This window comes from Lepisosteus oculatus, chromosome 13 (genome assembly GCF_040954835.1).
Source record: "Lepisosteus oculatus isolate fLepOcu1 chromosome 13, fLepOcu1.hap2, whole genome shotgun sequence".
Lineage (NCBI taxonomy): Eukaryota > Metazoa > Chordata > Actinopteri > Semionotiformes > Lepisosteidae > Lepisosteus > Lepisosteus oculatus.
This window is the reverse complement of record NC_090708.1, coordinates 14,960,023-14,967,667: the sequence shown is the minus strand read 5'-3', so window position 1 is coordinate 14,967,667 and position 7,645 is coordinate 14,960,023.

Sequence of the window (7,645 nt, the reverse complement as noted above, 5' to 3'; positions counted from 1 at the left end):
TTTTGGAAGCTACCAGAAGTATGTAAAGGAGGTCTTGAAATGGGGTTTTACTACTAGACCAAACAGTGCAAAATTAGTGGTTTCATTATAGCAACAGGGAAAAACAGAGGCTTTGAGAAACTTAGTGGCTACCGCAATAGTTCAGCAGTCTTTAAGCAGGAACTATGGTGCCAAAGATGTATGTGATGAACGTTCTTCAGAAAGGAAGATTGGAGGAATTACAGAAGGATAGACGACTGAAAATGAGTTTTAAAATGTTGCTTACATGAGAACATGAACGAATATTACCTAATCAGTCAAATCCTCTGAAGCTGACATCTCTTCTGAAGGCCTGATAATGTACCTCAAGATCAGCCTTAAGGGAGCACCCAAGAGGGAGCCACTGAGCCACTTAAATGGTTTTATGATTTGCAGGTTCAGTTTGACACCATCTAAATTATTCTTTGATTTTGCATATGAGGCTTGATATCATTTTTAGGACACTTTACCCTCAATTAAAAGTGTACTTGGAAGCTGCATATTTTGCATTTCATAACAATATGAGTGTTAAACTGAAGGTGATTTTAATAGGATTTACTGCATTTGGTAACCATAGATTAGCAGCTTTACATCACAGAACCTGCTATCGAAATGGGAGTGTATTTTAATCTGGGCTGGATTAATACTGAGGCTGCAAAAGTAAAAGGACAATGAATGAAATGCTGAACTGCCTTGCACGCTTGCTGCTGCCTTCACAATAAGATAAAGACACGTATGTATTTGTTTCACTGTCTATGAACACAATTTGAATTTCAATTTTTTTATAAATATGTCCAGCACCAGGAGCTGCCGATTTCAGGGTCAGTACATGTGCTTTTATTCCAGAAATTCCCAAAGTGTTCTCTAGTTCCAGATCAATGTGTTAGCACCTGCTGACACAGAGATTCTGATTGGAATTGGGCATTCAAATGAGATTTGTTTCTAAACTTTATTAATAAATAAAATCTTTAACTGTATTTTATGGGAAATATTTGGACTAACTATAGATTCCTGGAGGTCTTGTTTTCCTACAGAAACTAATCAGATGTTTAATTATACACCAAAAGTAAGTTTTCATGGTTTGTACAATAGACTGATAAAATAAGATTGAATTCTGCTTGGTGCTGTAATGTGGTCATTTAATCTTGGTATCCTTCTAATAACCACTTTAGTAAGTACATAAAGCATGCTGGAACCTGCAGCATTTTTTTTGAAAGTTTAGTTCTGTAACAATATCTTGCTAAAAGCATTAATGCTATTCTTTAATATCTAGTAAATTAGCTGTTCACACTTGGCTATCCAAACAGTATTTAAATTGAAGCTTAGACCATTTACCACTGAACCACTGAAAATGAGACTGCATTAGGTACAATATGTAACTCGTATATTTGTATTTAAATCTTAATTTATTATTAATTGCAGGTATAGGGTTTTATTGCCATGCAGCACTTAGGTAATGTAAAATTTAGAATAGTTTGCATCTGTTATTATGCAAAAGAAAATATCTAAAAAAAGACCCCACTGCTTTTAATAATCACACATTTATTGATATTTGTACATACAGAGGGTGTAGTAGTAGATTTAGGAGTGGTAAAATTGGAACAGTACAGAGGTCCAGAAGGACATATTTTATATTACTTTTACTAATGAACTAAATTTGTACTGTCCTTTAGCTTTTGTGCCTTATTCAATTGTGGACAAACTATTAAGTTTATAAACGTATTACAACTTGTATTGTACAGTTAATCCACACTACAGTGGGAGAAAAAAATGTCACCTTCACCCTTGTGCATCCTTTAAATCTGAGACTTCCACATGACAAGCACAGTGACAGGTAATCAACTCTAGCTTGAATATTTTAGTTGTGCAGGTTGAAATATCTAATTATATTAAATCTTGCATAAAAACACACAATATTACCAATGTTTCTATTAAACATTTACAGCTCGCTTACAAATTATCTCGAACACCTACTGTTTATTTGTTTATTGTGTGGTATAGATTGTTGCCCCAAGCGTTTAAATAATTATGATAAAAAAATAGAATTAAGATCAGATAAATTAATTTGAAATGAAATGCATTCATTCTGCATGACAGCTGGCTAACCCCATTCAGCAGCAATTCAGAAGCCGAGTCTTCATGACAGAAGACAAAAGGACTATCATGTATATCATGTGCTTCATTGTTCAAGAGGGATGGTGTGCAAGTGACACATCAACAAAACAAACTTGCTGCTTTTAAGTAGCATTAATTACCAGCTTCACCAAAACTATGGGCATATGCTTTTATCTTTTATGCTCGTGTCTCTCTGATGTAATATGAATGTGTTCTGAGTGCTTTTAATATCTTTGCTTGCTTACCTTGTCACTGTGACAGCCTATGTCATGTTATTAAAGAATGGCTAGTCTTCCTGGATATTGAAAACGCTGCTATGACTCTTGAAGGGATCTAATGATGTCAGAAATGGGAGGATTATGATGTATTAGAATATATTAATAATTGAAAAGTTATCATATATTTCAGTGCTGTTATTGTTATTTTCTATTAATTTATCCCTCATTAAAATGGGCTGCAATGACTTGTCACTTTGGAAGACTGAATTTTATTCTCTTGGATTTGGATCTGAAATCCCTGTATGGAAAGAATAAGAGAGTGGATATTTTCTATTCATTTAATTTTAAAATACATAAAGAGATAAAATCTCAAACTGTATGTGCTGTATCATGAGTAGTAATAAAGATTAAGTTGTTTCCTGAGGAATATGAACATTTATGTTGTTTTGTGGGAAACAAAGGCACTCATTTGTTGCATTTTAATGCCACTTTAGGTTTGGAAACCACTTTATACTGCATTTTAATGCTTAGCATGTGTCCACATAACATCCCCCCACTTACTCCATTGTATTTTATGTATTGAAGATGACATGCAACTGTTTTCATAAGACCTAGTGCATTGATGCCAAAAACACGAACCACTGACTACGTTCACTACGTGTCTTGTTTAATGGGAAGTGACATTGAAATTGCACCTCTTTTTACGAACATTCTTTTAATGAAAATTCGATACTACCAAGCATTATAATTGTTACCCGCAATTTCGAATAACGAAACCCACTTCCGAAACTACGCAGACGCGAAACGAAGAAAACAATTATAATCATCGACAAATGGAGAGAGTGAAGAGGAAGGGGTCATTTGACTGGTTTCATACTGAGTGTACACATCACATTCCACTAACTAGAATGGGTGAGAACAAGCATAGAACCTGCGGAGTGGCAGGAGAGCCATGGGCGATGGAGTTCAGTGTCTGCTTCATGCGTTGTTGCTATTGTGTGCGCTACTTCTCGTGTAAGAACATTCGTGGTTTAGACTTCATCATGGAACCTAAAGGTGTTAAGAAAATGAAAATTGTGAGTGTACATAATAAAGGAAATAAAGTGGTTACTGAACAGCACAGTACTGTGCTTTGATATGATACATGATATCTAACTAGATGAACAGTGTTTTTTTATTACTACAAATACAAACCACAGTATGAATGTTAGCCATAATTGTTACTTTTATTTTTGTTCTGGTGAAACAAGTAAACGTACGGGTGACATTTTTGTTCGGGAAAGGATTGTAATTTTCCACTGTAAGAAATAACGGAAATAGGTTTTTCTTCTTCCGAATTTACACTATACGAAAGGGTTTCTGGGAACGAATTACGTTCGTCAAAAGAGGAACAGGTGAAATATGCAGAACTAAGAGGTGAAAAAATATTGCATTCTGTGTTTCATGATGCCATAACCATCATAAACATATGAATGTATTCACAACATTAAAAACAAACCCTTACAACAAACCAACTCTTTCTTTCTATTAACAGTTGGTCCATTTTCATTTTATGCATTAAGGATTGCTTTTTTAGTATTGGAAAAAATGAAACCCTTCGTGATTGCTTATAAATATCCCTTGTTCTTGGATTGTTAAATTTCAAAGCACTCAGTCCATGATCGGTTATGTTTTGCGTGTGTGCAAGATTGTATGTCTTTCCTGTTTACCACAAGGAATCAGTTTGGGTCTTTACCTTTTTTGACTAGGTGCCTTCTTTGCCCTATGCCCCGAAGATACACATTTCATTTCATTTCATCATCAAAATTTAACCTTTCTCAACTTTAATTATAATAGTAAGTGTGGGGTATGCTGCTGTGATGCCTGCCTTAGTCACTGGTCATAACATGCTGATCTGCTGTCCAGATTTATGGCTTAGTTTAGCTGCTGCTATGTGCTTCCCAATATTGTGGATTCTTTTACAAGGTGCCCTAATTTAAATGTCCACATATCTGTTAGATGTATTGTAGTTTTACAAGATATAAAACTACTATATTAAGACATCTGGAAATAAGCAAAGGTTAAAGTAATGATAAAAATAATAGATTACAGTATTCTGAAATGGAATAGCTCCTTCCCTACTATTTATTTTATCCCAAGAGAAGTGGCCTTTTGTTTAGTGGCACAGTTTTGCAATATGGATGTGTGTTCATCACTAAAATCAGTTGATATGTTTGGCCTTCTGCTTATTTTTTATTAACTGTAAAAATACAGGAGTCATTATTTATTGAAAGTAATGAATACAGTTGGATTGTTGAGCATTGTTCTATCGTCAATAGCCTTGAAGAATGTGTTCAAAATAATGAAATATGTGCTTAAAGAATTACATTTCTCTCTGTGGACGAAATTTGCCCTCTTAATATTCTTTTGTACTTGGGATTCTAAGGTATTTTATCCCTAATTCGAAATTCTCTTTAGCCTTACTGCTAGCTGGTGAATGAGTCATTTTTTTGTTCAAGAATTTTTTTTTTTCATTTGGAACTTCAGAAAATACAGACAAACCCTAATAAAGCAGTTGCATAAAGAACACTTATTGATGTGTTTGGCTTCAACCCACTTGGCTTGAGGGACAACTGCCTGGCCATATGGACAAGGAATTCAGAATCCCCCTCCCCAATAAACCAAGATCGTGCTGCAGTGGCGGTGGAGTTGGGGGATGGTGACAGGGTGTCTGCCTGATGCACATGCAGAAATGAGGGTCTAGAGGCCTGTATTTATACCATACAGCCAGTGCCTAGTGGGAACTGGGTCTTGTTCTCCTCCTTAACTTTCACTATGTACTCCTTTTATATGATCATAAAAGGCTAAGCTTGAAAATGTGGGCAGTGTGTAAATGAAACATACCAGATTGTCTTTGATCACAACAAATGGAGTACAGTACCTAAACAAATCTAAATATTTTGTGTCAGTACTTACAAAATGAGTGCCAAGGACATGTAAGTTCTTACAGTATCAGTTTAGAAGTCAAGAAGTCATTCAGACAGTTAAAATGTTTCTTAAAAATGCAATGATTTGGCTTTGCTGTGACACACAGGCATTGTCAAAACAGAAAAGAGAATGTCAGAAATGATAGACCTCCTGTTTTAGATACTGTGCTGAACTAAGGCAATATACAGTATCATTGATCCATAGGTAGTCAGTTTTGCCTCTCCCTTCGTGCTCCTCACAATAATGGTCTTTTGAGAACTGCCTCATTTCGATGATGAATTGGAATTCCAAAGAAAGCCAAAATGGAGTTACTGTGGTAACCGTCTAGTCTGTCAATCACTTGTAATCAGTCCTCTTTTTCCTCAAATTTTCCACATCTCTAGATGAGTCAAGATTAGGACCTTCTCCGCAGGGAACTCTAAAGTGGAAAAACCCTTCTCAGGGAATGAAGGCCCCTGTCAAAGTTTTAAGTTTGTTGTTCCAAAAACTTACCAGAATGGTGACTATGCAAGGATAGTGACAAGTTAATTTATAAACCTTCTGTTATAATCCTGTATGGAGCTAACAGTACTAAAAATAAAATGGCATGTCATTAGGGGTCTATTATTTTGTTTTTTCATTTATACACGCTTCCAATTTATTCAGGCTTTGTTTTTGCCTCGGTTTAAGAATCAGTAAAATAAGGTTAAGTGCTTTTATTACTTTAATAGGATTCTAAAACCATAGTTTCGTTGCTCTTGGTCCTTATGGGGAATGTATGTTTTATATTTTTAATTTATATCTTTACAAACCACATCAGCATCATAACTATGGTCCTTCAGTCTTTCAGTTGAACTACATAAGTAATTTAGGTTTTCTGAATGAGTTTCTTTTGCATTTTAATTTTGCAACTAACTATGAATCTCCATCGCTTTCCAGCTGTGGTGGGGTTCATTCTCAGAGGCATTCGGCAATACAATTGTTCTTATATGAGGGGTTATTTTTTTCTTCAACTAGATAGAACAACACCAGAAAAACTCCATATTTATAGGTGCTGTTATTTCCAGTGGTTTTAATGTCAGATTCTACAAAGATCATAATACAAACAAGATTTTTTTTCATCCTGCAGAGGTCGAGTTTTGTTAGATTTGGACAGTTACAACTAAAAATAAAGAGTGTTAACAACTGGGGCATGGAACAGATGTTCAAGATTAAAAGTGAGCAATTTTCTGCAACTGAAAAACAGTGCAAGGAAAGATTAGCAGGTAAAAGCACACCACCATTAATGTATTTAAATACAAATTATTATTAAAGAACATTCTCTGCTGGTCCCTGCACTGCCTGACTTGATTTGTTCGATACATTTTGCTTGTATTCCTATAGACATAAAAGGCTGAACAAATTTTATTTACATTATTTTTTACCCTTTTAATTTTTCCAGTCATTGATGTCCTCTATATTTTATGTATCTTTTGTCTTTCGCAGGTTTTCTCTTAATAGTTACTCCCTCCAGCCGAAACACAGTATATAGCAATATATTCTTAAAAAGGCTACATAAAGACACAGCCTTTTTCAACAAGCATGTCCAACTGCCTCGCTTTTCCTGTTTTCACTGAGATTTGTCAGTAATGTATGTTTTGATATTCTTAGAAAAATTTTAGAATTTTGCTATTATTGAAATGTAACTGTATTTTTAATTTTATTTAAAGACTACAGACTGGATTTGTATTGAAGAGAATAAAATCAAACTTTAAATTCACTAAGTGGAACTGATGTTCCTTTGCTCTTTTTCTTACAAAAAAAAGTAATTCAAATGTAAAACCTTTGAGTGCGACCTTCTATTCATGTGATTCTAATTACAATGTTAAATCATTATTTGTTTCAACACCTGGTTAACCTATTCATACTTAGTTAAATCCTTTTTTTATTCCAGGTGTCTTCCAGTGGTACTAAAGAGTGAATGGGTCTACTTTAACAGGAAAATAATCAAGTTGGCTATATAGTGTTGTGAATAAGCCCCTGGGATTAGATCAGATGTAACACTCTTGAGTCTTAAGATAAAGTGCACAAGGTGGATTATACTTGAAAAGAGGATTTAGTGAAGGATGTGTTCTCAACTTTTTTGTAAGCATCATGAATAGCATCTTTTTTTTGTAAGAAACATTATTAGGAACTCAATTGCAGGCTTAAAAGCAATTGGCTTTGTTGTGCATTTCTCTGCATATATTTGAGTTGCAGTTTTGATGATGGAAATTAAGAAACCATGCTGATTAACTGCTATGTATGGTCCTGTTTGTTAAAAAAAAAACCTGAGGATGCAGTGTTTTTAAGGAGGGTTTTCCACCTAC